Source organism: Canis aureus, chromosome 30 (genome assembly GCF_053574225.1).
Source record: "Canis aureus isolate CA01 chromosome 30, VMU_Caureus_v.1.0, whole genome shotgun sequence".
NCBI lineage: Eukaryota > Metazoa > Chordata > Mammalia > Carnivora > Canidae > Canis > Canis aureus.
The window spans coordinates 27548894-27569589 of NC_135640.1; positions in this window are offsets into that span (position 1 = coordinate 27548894).

Consider the following 20696-nt stretch of genomic DNA (forward strand, 5'->3'; position numbering starts at 1 on the left):
CACATGTGCAACAACATTTTTAAAAAATGAAACAGCTACCACTTATATTTTAAAATTCAGAAGTGTGTCTTAAAGCTCTGTCCTCTGAGAACTTAGCTTATACAAAATAGCATAAGAGTAGTGAATAAAAGGTATAGTAACAACAAGGATGAGATCTTGCCATTTGTGATAACACAGATGGACCTAGAGGGTATTATGCTAAAGAAATAAGTTAAACAAAAATAAATACCATATGATTTTACTTATATATAGAATCCAAAAAAATAAAACAAATCAATAAACAAACAAAATACAGAAACAGACCCACAAATACAGAGTACAAACTGATGGTTCCTAGAGGAGAAGGGAGTTGAGATATGGGAAAAGAATAGATAAAGGGGAGTAGGAGATACTATCTTCCAGTTATGGAATGAATAAGTCATGGGAATGAAGGTACAGCATAAGAAATATAGTCAGTAGCATTGTAGTAATGTCATATGGTGATTGATGGTAGCTATACTTGTGGGTCTTGTATATCTGAAACTAATGTAATATCACGTCAATTATACTTCAATAAAAAGTATTGTAATAACCAATATTAATTAAGCATTTACATATGTCAAGCAATGTTCCAAGTGCCTTGTGCAAATTATTCTGTATATCTCATAAAATACCCAGTATTTTCTGAATATCAGTCTTAACTGTTATTCATACAACTATGGAAAAATTACGATTTAAACAAAATATAAAGGTCATCTACTTGAAGCCCTAATATGAAGCCTGAGCCTTTGGTACACCATTTCTACTAAGTGTTGTTCAAATTTAGTATTGGAATCTGAGATCATCATTGCCTCTGGATATGGCTTACCCTATTTCTGGATACTTTTAGCTGTTGGAAAACTATTTTAAATTGAACTAAAATCTGCCTCTCTTTATTTTCTTTCAGTTGTCTGTTTTCTAGGAGCAAGACAAAACAAATTATAATTATTAAGAACTGTACACTATGCCCTGTCACACTGACTTTTTTTCCCAGACAAAATTTCCCAGTTTTCTTTCATTGTTCTGCATATGATTTGTATCAATTTATTCACTCTTCCAGCAGTCCTGTGACTTTACTGTGGATTATCTTCCTTTATCTTATAGGCTGATACCTACAATAGGCTGGTGGTCAAATCAACAGAACAGAGTTCAATCCACCCACCCAATTTTTTAATTTCTCGTTTATCTCTCTATGAGTTTAGCAACTTACTTTAACTTCTCTGTACGTCATCTGTAAAGGGATAATTATAAGTCTCTCCCTCATAGACTTGCTGTTGGGTTTCAGTGGGATATTCCGGGATATTCCATGTAATGTCCCTAATATGGTTCTTGGCACATGGAAGATAATTCAATAAATGTTTTGTATTATTACCAATATCATCAGTATGACAATTGCCATCATAAGCACTGTCTTCAGAGTTTGACCTTCCCATCGGATAGTGATAATTTTATCATAATTTTTCTAATATGTCTAAAATGGACTTGGTTTTTGACAATGGTACACTAACAGAGATTAAAATTAAGATTGCATACAACTAATATGTACACATCTATGTGTGCATATATAATGTATATATGTGTGTGTGTAAATTATAATATCATACATTATATATGTAATTTGCCCTGAAATAGCCAAAGTGCCAGTAGGTAAGAAACCATTTTAAAATATGTCAGCCAGCCCTGGTGGCTCAGCGGTTTAGTGCTGCCTTCAACCCAGGGCCTGATCCTGGAGACCCGGGATCGAGTCCTGTGTCAGGCTCCCTGCATGAAGCCTGCTTCTCCCTCTGCCTGTGTCTTTGCCTCTCTCTTGCTCTGTGTCTCTCATGAATAAATAAATTAAATCTTAAAGAAATATATGTTACTTAATATGCCTATCCCAACTAAGAGATTTCGAATGGAGTTACAAATTAATTTATGCAGTTAATAATTATTTGTTGAAAGAATTAATTGTAAACTAATATGTTTCTCCAGTCAGAAAGTTTTCCCCATCCCATATATTTAATCAAGTGGACAAGTGACCTGGATTTTACTTCTTCAAAGTCTCTGGAATTGATTGCCTCCTTTATTTCACAGCTGCAACAAAGTCAACTTTCATGATGTCTTACTGATAATCTAGGAAATTTTGACAGTCTCTCTGCAACTTTATTTTCAATTTAATTCATCCAGAACACTCCTTGCTACAAGAATTGCATTTCATAAATGAATTTTGATGATTTATCATTCCACTTGTTAAGAACTACATTGAGTCACTACTGCCTAGCCACTTACCCCCAGTTTGGCCTTCATCATATGGTCTAATTTATCTTTGCATTGTTAAAATAGTATACCTTAGTCAAAAGCCAATGAATTCTGCTCACTACTCTTTAACCACAATGTGGACCTTGTATTCTCGCTGCATTTTTATTTGCTCAGATAAGCTAGTTTTTCCTCCCCCACCTTCATTTACTGCAACTCTTCCAAGTCTCATCTCAAATACCACTTCATCCATAAAGGCTTTATGATTCTTCAGCTCAATATAATCTCTTGAGACAGACACTAAACCTCAGCATTCTTTGTCTGAACATTTCTTGGGCACTCATATTACACATATGTGTATCATGATCATGGTTATATTTGTCTTATACCTATCTCATCATAAGTTCTTTGATTATAGATACATGTCCTATTTTTCATAATAACTACTCACAATGTTTAGCCAAATTCCTTGAAAATCATATGACCCTAATAAATATTTGTTGAGCTGGTAGTTTTATAAGTTCTTAAGGTAAGCATATGTGTTAAGTTTTTAAAATTTATATTTTAAGGAAAATAAAAAGAACTATTTTTTCTCTATGATAAATATATAGTAAGATACTCAAGCATTTTTGGAGGATAAATATGAAAAACAGAAAATCTCTATAAGTGTAAACTGATTTTATGACATAATTAATTCTGAGACACCTTCTTTTTGATATTATATTAACATATGAAATATTCAAAATATCATTTGTCCCATTTGCTTCCACACAGACCAAAAAATGCAATAGAAATAAAAGGCTCATTTAAAAAAAAATCAAAATTACTGATTTTGTTGGTACTGCATTGCTTGAAGTGACAGCCAAGTTTTTCTCGAATTTTATTCATGTAAAATGATGGTTGTCAGCCACAAAACCATAAACTTCCACACATGGTAAATACAACTAACACAGGAGACTGGCTCAAGAAACTTGGAACCCACACATGGAAAATAACCGTGTCAAAGGGAGGTCAGCTTTTAACATCTATAAAATAAGGATAATAATAACCCAAAGATTGTTTTGATCATGAAATTACATAATTTATTTAATATTTAAAGCATATTATTATAGTACTAGGAACATACTAAATGCTCAAAATGCCATTTTAGAGTTATGTTCTAATATTATTTTAATATTTATGGTGGGATTCCAATAAATGCTCCAGCTTGATATTACATTTCTTGAATACAATAGTGGTAATTTTGCTTGAACATAGCATATAATATCTCAGAAAAAGAGGATTTATTCTTTTATGTGATAGAATTTGGTTCTATCTCCTACTATTGGTATTGACTTTTGATCATCCTAGTGATTTATAGAATGGTGAAATCAAGCATCACCAATAACGACAGGGCAGGTACTTATGACTATACAGCCTTTGTGGTCCTCAATAGAAGGAACTGTAATTTGCTTTAGATTCTTCATACTCAAAATCAGATTTCCCTTTCTAATTTTAAACTCAGAGATTATTGGTTTCTAAATTATCCCAATATGTATATATACACGGGATCATTCTAAATAAATGAGATTTAGTTTTAATTTCATCCTCTCGACTCCTATACTATCTGGTTCCTGATTTTAACTTTCAGCTCCTAAACTATCTGGCTCTTGGTTTCAACTGAAACTTGATTTGAGCTTTCAATTCTTATAAAATTAGATGTGTCATCAAATTTTAAATAAATTTGTGAAATAACTTTTGATTTTCAAGGCATATTAAAAGATGTAAAATTTAGAAAAGACAGAAGTGGTATACCTGCATGTAGCAATGTCCTTGAGCCTTCCAAAACAATCCTGAATGAAAATATATATTCTCTAATATTGCACATTTCTCTGACTTCCTTTCTTTTACTATAGTGGTATAAAATACTATTTAACCAATGGATGGCCTTGGCAACAAGAGATCACAATTATTTCCAAAGTCCTTCTTTATCTCTTAGGATAGAACCTAGGACACTTCTAAACTTATTTCTCTTCAAACTTTATCCTGACATTGTTGAGCTGTCTAGATTGTGTTCTTCTTACTTCTTCTGGAGGTGAATTCACTTACCTAGGCTAACTTGAAAAATTACTCCCAGTTGTGGGTTATTTCTGTTTTTGCTGTTACATAAGAGGTGATGGTTCTTAACCCAAAGTTTTATCACATTCCTCAGCCAAGACATCTTTAGTAACACTCTCCTTTTCTCGTTATCAATAGATGTTTAATCTTGACACAAACATAAATGAAATTTCATAGTATTTGAAATCATATGATAAATATTTAGTGTCTTTAAACTGTGCTTAGAAAAGTTACCAACACTTTATGCTGATATTCACAATGTATATAAAGCACTCAATCTGTATTGGAGGTGGGGAATTCTGGACACTGCTTTTGAACTCTAAAGATTTGAATTAAAGTGATAGGAAATGCAAACCAATTTAAACTGAACATTGAGGGCAGCTCTGGTGGCCCAGCAGTTTAGTGCCGCCTTCGGCCCGGGGGTGATCCTGGAGTCACGGGATCGAGTCCCACGTCGGTGTCCCTACATGGAGCCTGCTTCTCCCTCTGCCTGTCTCTCTCTCTCTCTCTCTGCCTGTCATGAATAAATAAATAAAATTAAAAAAAAATTTAAACTGAACATTGCGATTATGTAGTTTGACCCTTGTGGTAGGGAGAAGGTAGTTTCAAACCTGGGAGCTGCTACCGTAAGCATCGTGACAATATATAGAAAACAATATAAAAATTCAAAATATGAATTTTGCACACATGGTAGATGAATTAGATGATTCAGAGCACAAATACTCAGGATGATTAGGGTTACCAATGTCAAGGACCATTGATTAATCAGAGAAGAACTCATAGGGGAAGTCAGCCTTAGCAGAACTACTTCTAGGTACTGCAGATAACATGTTTGTGGTGAAGCTCCTGTCCATGGTTGGACTAGTGTTCTGGCACTTTTGCCTGCTGCCTGCTTGGGTTAATGGAACATGCAAAGCATGAAATTAGGATCAGGGTCTCAGAGAATATTGATGCAGTTGGAGAAGTAATTTTGTAATGTTTGGAGTCCAGAGTATGACTGGAGGTAGAACAGAAACTAAAAGAAGCTATTAGTTGAAAGGTGAAGAAATAGACCATAGGAAAATTGATGATCAGGAATTTTTGTGGTTATCCTCTTAAGATGTTTTTTATATTTACACTATGCCTGATAGAATCAACATGTTCTGAGGAAGACTTCTAGATCATATAGGTTGAAAACATTGTTTATGCTATTAAAAATGTCTATTCTGACTTACATGTTAAGATAAAGGAAGATAGTAGCCTAATTTATTTTGGAGTTTCTTCGTTAATGAGGAAAATATTGATTAAATCTTAGTTCCATATTCTGTCTATGAGAATTTCATAAACGGAGCTGAAACGCTGGAATGCATATAGGTGAATTGTAGGAAGAATAAGAACATGTCAAAGAAAATTATCCAAGGGTATTCTGTAGAAGGACGGTGGCAGTTTATAGCATTATAGTTGTTTGTTTGTTTTTGTGGGCTTTTTTAGCATTATAGTTTAATGCAGTTTTCTAGCTTTTAGTTTCTGCTGACTTAGTTCTAGTCTCTGTAAATTCAATTGACCTTTCTGTATGTGTGAATATGATCTTGGCAAATCAATTCACATGAACAAAACTCAAACAAAACTCACAGATCCTCTGGTTGATTGAAGACTATGATCAATAAACTGTTTTCATAACTCTGAAGCTGAGGCTGATCACTCTTCAACTATTCAATACAAGGTCCACTATGCTATGTGCCAGGTACTGTTTTCCATTATTGGGATACACAGATGTATGAGTAAACAAATCTGAAAAACAGAACAAAAGAAAGTGACCTTAACTTTACAAAGCTTCTGTGCTAGTGAGGAGTGGTTATTGGAGTGGTTATATACAATAATTTATTATAACCAATAAATTAAAAGCATAAAAAGTAAATTTTATATTAATTTAGAAAATAAATACTATGATAAAAGAGAAATGGCCAAGGAGCTTGGGTGCAAAGGCAGAGGGAGAATTGATAATTTCACATGGAATGGTCTGGGTAGATCTTATAGAGGTGGCTTTTGAGCAAAACTTAACTCATTGACTGTCAAGCATATTTTAGCTGCTGGTAATACATAATGAACAAAACAGCCTAAGTCTCCACTGTTTATATTCTAGTGGGAGGAGGTAGGCAATAATAATAAAGAATAATGTAATATATCAGGTAATGGAGAGGTTGAGGGCAGAGAATGATCAGAATGGGGTGCTCTTTCTGATAATGTAGACTGTGAAGCTTTTTTTATAAGGTGGTATTTAAGCAACAGATCCTAATTCATATAATTCCTCAGAGTGGGATTCGTGGAAAGTATACCTCCAGCAAATCATATGTTCTAGCACTTCGTTAGGGAAAGCAATCCCAGGGAAGCATGTTAAAGGATAAAGAGAAGGAGGGCAAGTGAATAAAAAGATCTGTTCTTGATCTGTCTACTGTTTGTAATCAGACACTTCAGGGTGCTCACTCTCCCTGAGGCTTGTGTACTATGGTACTCCTGGGCTGACCATTGGGAAGATAGGGGGAAGGCATTTGCCTGTTGGTTCAGTGTCTCACTTGTGAAAGTTACACCCTGTGGTTTGTTTATTTCCCAGCATTGCTGGGCTGCTTGTGTGTAGGTTCTAAACTGGTCCTATAGTTTCTTATGGCTCACCTGTGCCAGGGAAGCTGGGGTAGATGGTGAAAGGAGGACATGTGGAGCACAGATGTGAGACAACTCATTATACTGTGTCCTGTAAGGGTTAGAGGAAAACCTGCAGGGTCTGTGGCCTCAGTGATGCTGGGGCTCTATGCAGCAAAGGTCTGTAGACACAAGTGAGGCTGAAGTGATCTGATTCAGTGTACAAGAGAGCAGTGCCGATCTTGTTCCATGAGCACAGATCATTTTTAATTAATGGGGGGGAGGGAACTCTCTTAAATAATTTAATAGTTCTTTCTATAAATCACGATATCCAATATTGTTCCATTTATCACCGATCATTCAATCTCGACTAGATTCCAAGTTAATGGTCTCTAATATTTATGACAAAAGATCACTGGGGGAACAATAAGGAGTGGAAGAGGAAAAATGTGCAAATGTGAACACCTAGAAAAGAAGCATACGTTTGTTTTATTTGAATATTTTTTAAAAGCAAACTTTCACCTAAATACATTTTCTTATATATCATTTTGGCTCCAGCAAATGAAGAAAATTGAATTTAAGATTCTGAACTGCACGAGTGTAGTTCACTATTAGAAATATCTATTTCAGCCTGCATGAAGATAAAAGAAGGACATAGCGTTCAAGAGGTTTAAATATCTTTATTGCATATTACGAACAATTTGAACTCCATCTGTGTTGGGTGTTTCAGTTCTAAGCACCAGTTATCTGAAGCAAGATAGACAGGACAGACTTTAATTCAACACGTCAGTATGAAATTTCACAGCCCTTGTAGAAAGGACATAAGAACAATTGGATATGCTCTGTTATCTTCTTAGTCTCTATTCTGTGTGTGGAATATTGTTCATTTGATTGAAGTCATTCCAAATCACTAAGCCAAATGTCTCTAATTTCACTCTTTTCTTGAGGACAATTTTATTAACATAAAATATATGCATGTATAAATCTGTGCATATTTAAAATAAAGGGCTCATAATTCACAATTCTGTATAGAACCAGGTTTTTCATCAAATATTAAGCTAGCCTGTAAAGTCATCAATTTTCTTTTCTTTAGATTGGAAAACTATATTTAAAAGATGCTCTTTCATCATGGAGAAGTGGATCAGACAAAATAATTACAAATAAGACTTTGGATTATTTTTTGATGGAGGGCCTATAAAAGCACGAGTTAAACTTGTCTCTTTGACTCAATCCTGAAGTGGTTTCTCCTCATGTTTGCACTGAGCATTTTTTGGCACAGCAAAGAGAAATCAACAACTCTGCAAAAACTACAAATAAGGGTGGTTTACAATATTTTGGCCACCAGTTTTGTTATTGATTAAGTATGATTATGATTTCTTTCCTAAATTATGTCTCCCCAACAGAATGGAATGATGCATCTTTCTGTGTCATGTCATTTTCCATCACTGAGCAGTATGTAAGCTATCTACTTCATTTAGAGAAATAAGAGCTACAATGCCACCTAAAAGATTCTGATATTTCAACAGGGTAGACATGAGAGGTGATAAGGACAAATTTTTTGTTAAATTTTAAAGAAGAAATTTTCCTAAAGGTCTATGTAAATTTTAAAGAAGAAACTTTCCTAAAGGTCTATATATACTTCTGTTTTTAAAACTAACTAGCTAAAAAATCAAAGATGCTGATCTTTTATCTGGCCACTTCAGTGAAATCAACAATGGTTGGACAATAAAATTAGAAAAATAAGAGTAAAACTGTGGGGGAACAAAACTAGTTTATTTTTTCTTGTCCTTTTATTGGCAAAACTGTGTTGTATCCACCCGGTAAGCTACTAGTTATGTAAATAAAACAACATTGGCACCATAAAAATATTTGAAGATTTGTGCAGTTCTAACCACTGAATTGTTATTGTAATGTTGGTCACAAGCAGTTTCTTAAAACTTTTAGGCTTTAGTTGTAGAAATTATTAGCATCTTCTCATGGAAATACTAGCATCAGGGATGTCTGGGTGGCTCAGCAGTTGAGTGTCTACCTTTGGCTCAGGTTGTGATCCTGGGGTCCTGGGATCAAGTACTGCATCAGGCTCTCTGCAGGGAGCCTGCTTCTCCCTCTGCCTGTGTCTCTGCCTCTATGTCTCTCATGAATAAATAAATAAAATCTTTTAAACAAATAGTAGCATCAATTCCACTTGTCAAGTCCCCACAGGAATCATCATATGTCTCAAAAATCTCATACTGCTGTCCTTTTCCTTCTTATGGCACTCTCTTCATATAACTGATGACCATTTATCCTCATACTTTCTCCTGTAGCCTCCTCACTGATAACCTATCCACAACATGACCAAAATAAATTTGTCTAGAAATAGATTTATGGTTGTCAATGGCTCGCTATTGCATATGGTAGGGGTCAGGATGGCTATAGGTCTTTTTCACTCATCTTAACCTCCCCCCATCCCATAAGGTCAAGCAGTGTGCGCATTTTCATTTCCTGAATGCTCATGCTCTTTCTCTCTTCTATTAAAAATACTCTTCCCCTGACTTTTCTGCCCCCCAGCCTTCTTGACCTTCATTGTATATATCACAGGCTTCTGTGAATCTCTTCTGTATACCCCCAAGAATCAGCCATGCTCTTCTATGTGCTTCTATAGAATTCACCCTGTTTCTCTGTGGTGTGCAGGTTATGTAAACTACTTGAGGCTGTCAGCAACTCATTCATTCACTTCACTCATAATTAACAAGAGCCCACTTTGTTCCATTCCACTTCATACTGAGCCTTTAGCAGTGAATACAATAGAACAGAGTATCTGCATTTTTGAGGACTTAGTGGATCTCCAACCTCAGAAGGTATATTAATCTCTTGAGGCACTTTACCAAAATGCAGATTCCTGAGATACAACATCAGATATTCTGACCTGAGAACTTAGGATATGGTCCAGGAATATGACTTTATGTTACGCACTGTCGGAGGCACTTGGGCATATGGCACACCTACACAATCACACCTACACAATGTGAGAGATATGGAAATAGGCTTTATCTCTCTTAGGCATGAAAATGTCTTTGCTTATATCATTTTATTTTATTACTTTATTTTTACTCCTATATTTCCAGCAAGGAGGCTAATAACTGGCATGCTAGATGGACTCAATAAATATTTTTGATTAAATGAAGCTCTCGTCGACTGACAATCTAGTGAAGGAATGTAGATACATAGGTGATCATAATACCATATACCATGATTCAGAAGTGCGGGTGCTATCTTATAAGAAGACATTTAACCATGGTTGCCTAGTCCAGGAAGCCTTCTCAGGAGAAGAGATATTGAAATTGCCACCCAAAGATAAATGAAAAGTTGGCAGGCAAAATGTTTGAGGCAGGGAAAGACATCCCAGGCTAAAAGAAGAGCCTGCTCGATACTTAGTAGTTAGGGAGAGTGCCCAGTGGCAGGTATAAGGTAAGGTGTCTAGCACACAATACAGTCACAATAAATATATGCTGAATGAACAAATAACTTTATCATTGGGTTATATGATAAATACTTAACACAATCGCTGGTAGATAGGGGGTGCTAAATGTTCTAAATAAGTATTTACTAAATGAATAAATATAGTTTTCTCAAGTCACTTCAGGTCATCAAAAACCGTAGGTGACTTTCTTTTAATCATAAATTTTAAGTCAGGTTGTGATATTTATATTGTAATAAAAAATTTAAGCACAAATAAGCACAGATCTCTTCAGTTTCTCTAAGTTTGCCACAATCTAAAATCCGTGTGTCTTGTTGCATATTTGAATGCCATCGAGACTTCTACAAAGCAAGTTTTATAATTAAATGAAGTAGAATTAATAATACTTCCAATTTCAGGCAACTTATTTGTGTCATTTTTTGTAGAAAAGGCCATTTTCCTCACTGTTCTTCATAAAATCCTATTTTAATTGCTATGTGTTTAAATCGACAAGATTTAGTTTAGTTTTTAGTTATTTTTTATTAAATTAATAAATAAATTGAAGATGTATGATCTAATCTAGACGACAAGATACTTGTTCCTTTTACACACTGTGGGGAACTTTCTAATAACTGCCTTTAGTCAAATGTTGTTATTTTGAAGCATGTAGTTATATACATTCAGTTACCAAATTATAATTTCTAAGCTCATTTCCTAGAGCTGCTGGACATTCTACAAGGCAGAGGGGAATCCTGACAGTGGTTTTCCTGTCTGTCCCTGTGTCGCTGTGTGGCAATGCAAAGCACTTACTTCCTCTAGTGGCTGATCCTGTTGCCTACAAAAAAGAGTTTATTTTTCTCTTGGGTTGATATTAACTAAAGACAAAAGCAATAGATGATACTTTGCTTTTAACTGGAAGGATTCTCTTTTTGCCAAAGGAATTTTTGGAAACCAGTAAAAAAGATTATAAAACTGTGAAAGAGAAGCTGTTAATGCGATTTTTGAAAGTAATATAAGATATGAGAGCCTATCATATGTGTGTAAAATCCACAAGACAAAGTTGGGAGGTCTACACAATCCTTAGTGTGTGCTGGTTATGTGCAATTTGCTCCCTGATTTAGTGGCTTATATACAGGTGGGTTTTAAATACTTATTATAATTGTATCTACCGACATATCTTATGAGATTTAATGACAACAACTGACATGATGTGGTACCACAAAGACATGACTAATAGCTCAGAATAAGGCAACTAAGACTTCAGAAAAATACAGCTGGATCAGAATTAATAAATTATCCAAGTACCATTTCAAAAATAAGGAAATCGTGTATTCTGTAAGAAATGGGGTGATGAGAATTAGCTATACACCTGGGTTGGGAGGAAATGACATGGAAGTTATTTCCCTGTTTCACAACTTTTACAAAAAAGTCAATTACAATTGGATTAAAGATCTAAACATAAAAACTGAAACCATATGCAAACTAGCATGCTTTGCTTCATAATGATACTAAACACCAAGCTGAGAAAGGATTGCAGTTTAACAGATTGAAATGTTTAAAAATTTCTGCTGTTAAAACATATTAGATCAAGGAAGATGGCAAAAGTCAAGAAGGAAAGGGTTTTACAATATGTACAAATAAAATATTATCTTTAATATGCATAAATGCCTTTATAAATTATTAAGTAAAAGGCAAACACTCCAATAAAATGGGTAGAGAACATGGACCTGTAAATTACAAAGGAAACAGAGAAATAATCAACATACTTTTATAAATCACCAATATTGCTGAGAAACAAAGGATTTCACATTGCGAGTTATTTTTCAACAGCGAGACCACTAAGGGTTAAAACAGGAGGAATTTTCCATTGTTGTTGAGAGTAAGGAAAAAGGTGTATTCAAGTGTAATGATAATGACGGAATAAATTTTTTTAATTTTCCAGGAGAGCCATTCAGAAATACTTATGAAACATTTTAACTATCAGCATCCCTTTCTTCAGCAATTCCACTTGCAATCTAGATTGGCAGATTTTCAGTGATTACAATAAATTATAACAAATCCTATATTTGGGATTACAAGCATCATGTTATGGGTACCACAGAGAGAGAGAGAGAATATTTGATTTTATTTTTGGAGACTCAAACAAGGAAAATCATTTCTTTGGAAATGGATAAAAAGCTTGGTGTGGGTGTTTTTTAGTATTTACCTAAAGAAATTGAAATCTTATGCCCACACAAAAGCCTACACACAGATGTTTATAGCAGTTTTATTCATAATTGCAAAACTTGGAAGCAACCAAGTAGTCCTGCAGTAGATGTATGGATAAACTATGGTGAATCCAGACAATGGAATATTATTTAGTACTAAAAAGAAACACGTTATCAAGCCATAAAAAGACAGGGAGGAAATGTAACTGCATATTGCTAAATGAAAGAAGTCAATCTGAGAAGGCTGCATACTGTATGATTCCAATAATACAACATTCTGGAAAAGGCAAAACTATGGAGACAGAAACAACTGGTGGTTGCCACAGGTTTGAGAGATGGTGGGATTTTGAGACAGTGGGTTTTTAGGACACAGAGCACAAAGGGATTTTAGGACCGTGAAATACTCTGTATCATACTGTGTTGTGGATACATGTCATTATGCATTGTTCAAATTCATAAAATGTACAACTAAGTGTAAATATTAATGTAAGCTTTGGACTTCTAGTGATTATGATAGGTCGGTGTAAATTAAAACGTACCATTGTGGTGGCAGATGTTGATAATGGGGGAAGCTGTGCATGTGTGGGAGTGGGTGGTATATGGACAATCTTGGTACCTTCCTCTTGATTTTGCTGTGAACCTAAAAAACCTGATCTACAAATAAAATATAAGTTTTAAAAATGCAGTATGGTATTTAGGGCTGCAAGAGTTTGCTTTTTACAGAGTCAGAGTTCTGGAGGGCTGGTGAGAAGATGTAGAGAAAGGAGCATAGTTTGAGATTGGGACAGCCACAAAGAAGCATGGGAAATGATATGGTGGGGATAGATAAATGGAGGGCACTGACAAAGAAAACCAGGCTGATGTATTAGTTTCAGTAATCTTTAGAAGTAGAACAAGCACTCTTTCCTGATATAATTCCAATCCAACAGAGAAAGAACTAGAATGGTTATTTCATGGAGTCTGGCATGTTTCTGCCTCTTGGTTTACAGAAAGTGACATGTGAAGTTTGCCTGTCTTGGTGGCACAGGGGAAATAAACCTGATGTCCATATTCATTTATATGGGGAGGGATAGGTGGAAGAGAAGGAGGGAGGCACCAGAGACAAAGCTGAGTGTCTTCGGTTGATGCTTATTCGTCCACTCAGAAGATTTTTGTCCAGGAACTGATGGTAGAATGATCATATCACTCTCCTTAATGTGGTCATAAGGGTTGATGGGTACTAGTACTGGCTGGTTGAAGAGAATTACTCAAAAACTCAAAAACATACACAAAAGTGTGTGTGTGTGTGTGTGTATATATATATATACACACACACACATACATATGTACATATACAATTTATCATATGCACACACATATATAATATCACATTTCTCAACAAATTATCCTCTCAAATGTAACTTTAGTTTCAAAACCTGTGTAATTTAAAGATATATCTTTCTATTAGTCAATAATACTTAGAAATTATAGTAGCATCTTTTTTTTTCAATATCAGTTTGATAAGTAATTTCTCTAAAACATTCAAGGGAACTACAAATAATTCTCAAATTAAATCACTTTGATTATTCTTTATTGCACAGAAAATTTTTCCTCCAAGAGATGAAAGAGATGACCTTTTATCTTGTATTTTGCGGTTTGAAGTTTAAACTTGTTGGTAATCAATTAATTCTTATAGACTACAATGTAGTTACTGTTTCATCTCCCAATACACATTTATTAGAATTTTACATCATAAACTTTGCAGAAAGTTTATTTTATATTCCAGCTGAGTACTTTTCAGTATCTAGATTTAGCTAGGTATCTTAAAATGAAGGGAAAATAATATGGAATAGGAATATAATAATATGGAATACTATCATGGGATACCATACACACACACACACACACACACACACACACACACACACATATATATGAATATAAGACAATCCTAATTACTATTTAGGTAATTATTAATTACTAATATGCTGGGAATGATTTTATACTAAATAATTAAATCAAAAGCTCCTCCCCAAATCAAGAGCAGACTAGCACAGAAGTGGCAATCCTGTAATTCATTAATTTTGCCATAAATAACAATTATTAATTTTCTTCTCAATGATTATGTCTCTAATGAAAAACTAAAATTAAACAATTCATTATCTGTCATTATATCATTGACTATAACTCCCTATGCTTTATCTTAATTTATTCTCATGACTTATTTATTCCATAAGTGGAAGCCTGCATCTCCCACTTCTCTTCATGCATTTAGCCCATTCCCCTCACCTCCCCCACTCTGGCAACCATCAGTTTGCTTTCTGTATTTATGTCTGATTCTGCTTTTTATTGGTTTGTTTTTTCATTTATTTTGTTTTTCTAGATTCCACAATGAGTGAAATCCTATGGTATTTGTCTTTCTCTCGTCTGACTTATTTCACTTAGCATAAAACCATCTAGGTCCATCTATATTGTCACAAATGGCACACTCTCATTCTTCTTTATGGATGCATATGTAATGTTCCATTGCGTATATATATCACATCTCCTTTATCCATTCATCTACTTATAAACTCAGGCTGCTTCCATATCTTGGCTACTGTAAATCATCCTGCCATAAACATAGGGGTGTGTATTTCCTTTTGAGTTCATGTTTCCTTTTGGGGAGGTTTTGAATAACCAGTAGTGCCATTATTGGATCATATGATATTTCTATTTTTAAGTTTTTGGGCAACACCCATACAGTTTTCCATAGTGGTTGTACCAGTTTGCATTCCTACCTAACAGTTCATGAGGTCTCCTTTTACTTCAGTCATATATAAAAAAGAAAAAGAAGAGGAAAGAAGAAAGAAGAAAGAAAGAAAGAAAGAAAGAAAGAAAGAAAGAAAGAAAAAAAGAAAGAAAGAAAGAAAGAAGAAAGAAAGAGAAAAAAGAAAGAAAGAAAGAAAGAAAGAAAGAAAGAAAGAAAGAAGAAAGAAAGAAAGAAAGAAAGAAAGAAAGAAAGAAAGAAAGAAAGAAAGAAAGAAAGAAAGAAAGAAAGAAAGAAAGAAAGAAAGAAAGAAAGAAGAAAGAAAGAAAGAAAGAAAGAAAGAAAGAAAGAAAGAAAGAAAGAAAGAAAGAAAAAGAAAGAAAGAAAAGAGGGAAAACTGTGTGAGGTGGTGAATGTTTCAATTATCCTGGCTGTGGTAATCATTTCACAAAGTATACATATATATCAAATCATCACATTCTGTACTTTAAATATATTTAATTTTGTCAACTGTACCTCAATAAAGCTGGAAAAATAAGTAAAAATAAATAAATAAAAGTAAAGTTTTAATTTATTTCCCTTTCAAAGAAATTCATTTTTTTGTAATTTTGCCATAAATAATAATTTTCTTCTCAATACTATTCCCCAAACAAAATTAAAATTACCTATTTGCCATTATGTGTATTAAATACCTAATTTTAATATTGTTTTCAAAGTTTTTTAGATTTATAGATACATTTCCCAACAAAGAAGATGGAATACAACCACTTATCGCTGTTACATGTAAGTGCTCAGATCTTATTCATTATTCCGGTTACATGTAAGTGCTCAGATCTTATTCATTATTCCTTACATTTCTGTGTTTAAATTGCTAAATCCATTCATATATTTTTGCAAGACATACAGTTGGTTTTGGCATATTTTCTTCAATCATATTTTTTCCCTAATGTCTGCAAAAACCATCTGAAAAACTAGAAACCCACAGACTTGTGGGGACTTTTGGTTTATGAAATTAAGAATGTGCACAGAGAAAAAAAAAATTATCAACTTTCTGAGTCAAAAGTTCAACTATGTCAGTTTTCTTAATTTTTATTCATCTGCAAGGCAAATACCCACTACATAATTTCTCATTTCAATTACCTAAATGTATTGTAAAGATTGACACAGTAAACCCAAAAGTATCATAATTGTGAAAATAAGTGAATTATTCACATAATAATTTTTCATTTCTTCATAAATAAACTCCAGGCAATCAACAGCACCATTAGATTTTTCTAATCTGAAACTGAATTTTTCAATTCAATTTTACTCGACAATTGAATTTTTCATTTTTCAAGTCACACAATTGCTTTTTCCTGTATTATTACTTGTATTCTATTGTCAAAAGAACATCTGCCTTTTACCTTTTATTTTTCTTGCTGTCTAAATCTAATCATTAGCTAGGTCCTATCAGACCTTCATTCAAACATTCAAATAATTGCATTTCTCTTTCTGTCCCACCTAATCTTAGACACTCATGACAGATGACCGGGCATTATTGTAAAAATAGGTTCCTGACTCTTGTGCTTTCTCCATGTCTTGTCCTTTGTCCTTGCAAGCGATCCTCAGTTACTAGGTTCATTCTTCTCCAGACCACTTTTCTTCCCAATATTCAAACACTTTCAATGACAATCAGGAGCCAGACTTGCAGGAGACTGCACATTTGGCTATAGCCCATGTGTTTACAATTAAGCAGGATATTTGAGGAAGCCCAAGGCACCAAAATCACCATATAAACTACATTCAGACAAATTGGTTCACTTTTCCTGGAATTAATCTCCAAATACCCACTGCCATGTTTCTTCTGGAGTCACAATTGTTAACCTTGGATTTACCTTAGGTTTACACGTGAAGCTTTTGAAAACATGTGTCCCTATGTCAAGCCCTAGAGATTATGAATCTGTCATTCTGGATCAGAAAGGGAGTTCAGATTTAAAAGTTTATGTCTAAACACCATGAATTTCCATGTTTCTTTTAAATGGAATGTTCTTCCTCTTATCACCAAATGTTCAAATTCTACTCTGATCATATCTCAAATGCTAAATGCTATAATTTCTATGATTTCTTCTGTGATAAATCTCCTTACCCCAATTAGAAAAGAACATTTGGTCATCTGAAATTCTTTAGTACTTGAGATAGTGTGGACATCATTATAGACCATAACTCTTTCTATTTATATGCCAAATGCCTTAGCTCCTTTTCTCACTACATATTTTTCTAAAGACAAACTTGGCTCGGTTTTATTTTAGTATTGTCTAAAGATCTTTACAATTAGAAGATACTAAATAATTACCTAATGGGATGAATTTATCCCACAAAGGGCAAAATGTTTCTGGGAAAAAATTTTCTAGCTGAGGTAAATAATGTGGTTTAGAACAAATCATCAATTTTATACATTGATTAGATAAAAATAGTGTACCCTCTCATGCCCTGCAAATGTTTATTTTTGATTCAGTGTGAGTGATCTATCCATTAGAAAATTAGATAGTTATCCTTCCATTTTGAGAGCACTATCCCATTTTGTTAAGGCAATATATTTTCTCTAAATGATTTTCTCCTTCTTCTCCTGTAATTCCAATCCAATTCTTAGAAAATACTGTCGAAAAGAATTATCTCTGCTACTGACTAATCTGGAAGCAGGTCAAGGATGATGCTTGAGAAAATTAGATTACGATCAGGATCAGGTGAGATTAAATGATTCTGCCTCAGACTGTGATCCACTGCATCACCAACTGAATGGAAACCTGATAGCCTACCAGCAGATCCATTCTATACATTATGTCCTTCTTGACATTATTGATTTCTTTGTATTTGAACCATTAAAGTAGATTCTCAGACTCTTGAGTCTTCATTCAGTTGCTCAAGGTGAGCACTAAACATTACAGTCCTCATTGACTGTAAGGCAATGTTAAGGGAGATTATTTCCAAATGCTCTAGAAATGGATGTTGGTTATTACTTTTCAATTATATCTCTGTATTTGAACATTGCAGTTCCTTCTATGTTACTCTGACCGCTCCCTCCTCATGTCTCTGAATCAAAGAAAATTTGTGGGAAGTCTTTTTCTCTACTTGGATTGTGAAGAAATGTGCCATTTCCCATACAATCTTGCACTTGGAAAAGCTCCATTTTTTGTATTATTTATTTAGTTTTGCCCACCATCACGTAGATTACTAAGGGATAAATTGCTGATGTGGGTGAAAAGTTTAAAGAAACATCTGAGAGGAAGTCATGATGAAGGAAAGGAGAAGGTTCCATGCCTGAGGAGGTAGATGATATATAGGTAAAATTGTGCACTTGCTTCCCATGGCTTGGGCAGAATTATGTGGCTTAATATACAGCAATAGCTACTGCCAAGTTACACCTAAAATTAACCTGGTGGTTCTGTGGTTCCATAGAATGTTTCCTAATTCAGCAGAGGAAGTTTGCAGAATCTTAAAATAACTTCTTCCAGACCCTTTCACCATATCTATATTGCATATTTGTGTATTTTGTTATAAAATGAAAAGGTCATAAAATCTTTAAAAAAATACCTCTCTCTAATTCTTAGTAGTTAACATCTCATTCCCAAGGAAATAATTCATGTTTTCAAAAAATCAGGGTTATATCCTACATCCTCAGTTTTGATAGTACCCATTTAAATATGACCTTTGACATTTTACTTGCAATTTAATAAATACTTTTTATTGAGTAAAAATTGTTTTGCAGAATAGATTATAACAACACAATTTTAGCTTATTTGGAAAAGGCTTTAACAATGGTCTCAACTTGTAAATAATATGAAACAAAAGCAACACCCAAAATAATTGGTTCCATTGTCTTACTAATTATCTTCTAAGGTCACTTTATATAACTAAAGCATTTCTCTAGAAATCAAATGCAGTGAGCCCTCAAGGCATGCACACTCTTTCAGAATATCCACAGATTTTCTCACACTTCTTAGTACAAATATGTGACCAAAAAGTAAGTCTAATTTAACACTAATTCATTTCTTTTACGTGACTAGGATGGTGATGAATATTTGGCTTGTGTCTCCCTCAGATTTCATATGTTGAAATCTTAACCCCCAATGTGATGGTAGTAGGAGGTGGGAGCTTTGGGGGGTAATTAGTGATGAAGCTAAACCCTCATGAACAGGATTTAGCATTCTTACAAGAAGAGACAAGAGAGATTGCTGCTGCTTCTCACTGTTCTCTACCAAGTAAGGATACAACCAAAGGACAGCCAGCTGTAAACCAGGAAGAGAACCTTCATCAAGACTGACCAGCATGCTGATCTCAGACTTGAGCCTCCAGGACTATGAGAAATAACTGCTGTTGAAGCCACCCAGTGTATGGTATTCTGTTTTAGCAGCCCAAATTGACCAAGACAAGCATATTCATTTTATTTGCCATTTTTTTTCTATTGGTTTCTTCCACTCCGTATTGTTTATTGGTAACAACTCTTTTTATGTTAAGGTAGTAAAGAATTTAATCTAAGTATTAAAGAGCAAACCCAGGTATTAACACCTCTCTAACCTTTCATTTAATTTTACACTTTTCCAATCTGCCAAATGGGACAGATTCCTGTGCAACCTACTTCAATGTAGAAGAGGGGAGGACAGGAAGAAGGAGGGGAAAAAAAGATCTCACTGAGCAGGCACGCTTGCAATCTGGCTTCGTTACTCTGAATGCAGTGGTTATCTCAATGTTGAGTGGTTCTGTCAGAGAAAATCTCTAGTAGGCATTTCTAACTGCAATTGTCTAGTATGGCTCATGCTACCACCTGGTCACTCTACTTTGGTTTACACATTTAACACTTTACTTCTGGTGAGTTTTATGCTCTTCCCTTAGAGGTCTAGAGGGAACTGTTACTGTATGACGTTTACTTCATAATAGCTTAGAGCCAAATACCTTCTATAGCTTCCACTCTGATCTCTAGGACACTGAGTTCTAGCCAGAAGTGTTACTAATTCCTAGAGAAATGCACTGTCTCTTAACTTTGCCAGAGAGCAGTAAATCAGATACTAACAACCCTGACCTTCTTTAAGTCCATGAGGATAGGATTAATTAATTAATTAATTTTTAAATATTTTATTTATTTATTTTTAAATATTTTATTTATTTATTTGTTTATTTATATATTCATGAGAGACACACAAAGAGGCAGAGACACAGGCAGAGGGAGACGCAGGCTTCATGCAGGGAGCCCGATGTGGGACTCGATTCTGGGTCTCCAGTATCAGGCCCTGGGGTGAGGCAGCGCTAAACCACTGAGCTACCCGGGCTACCCCATGAGGATAGGATTTATTTATTATTTTTACTTCTTTATTTTTTAAAA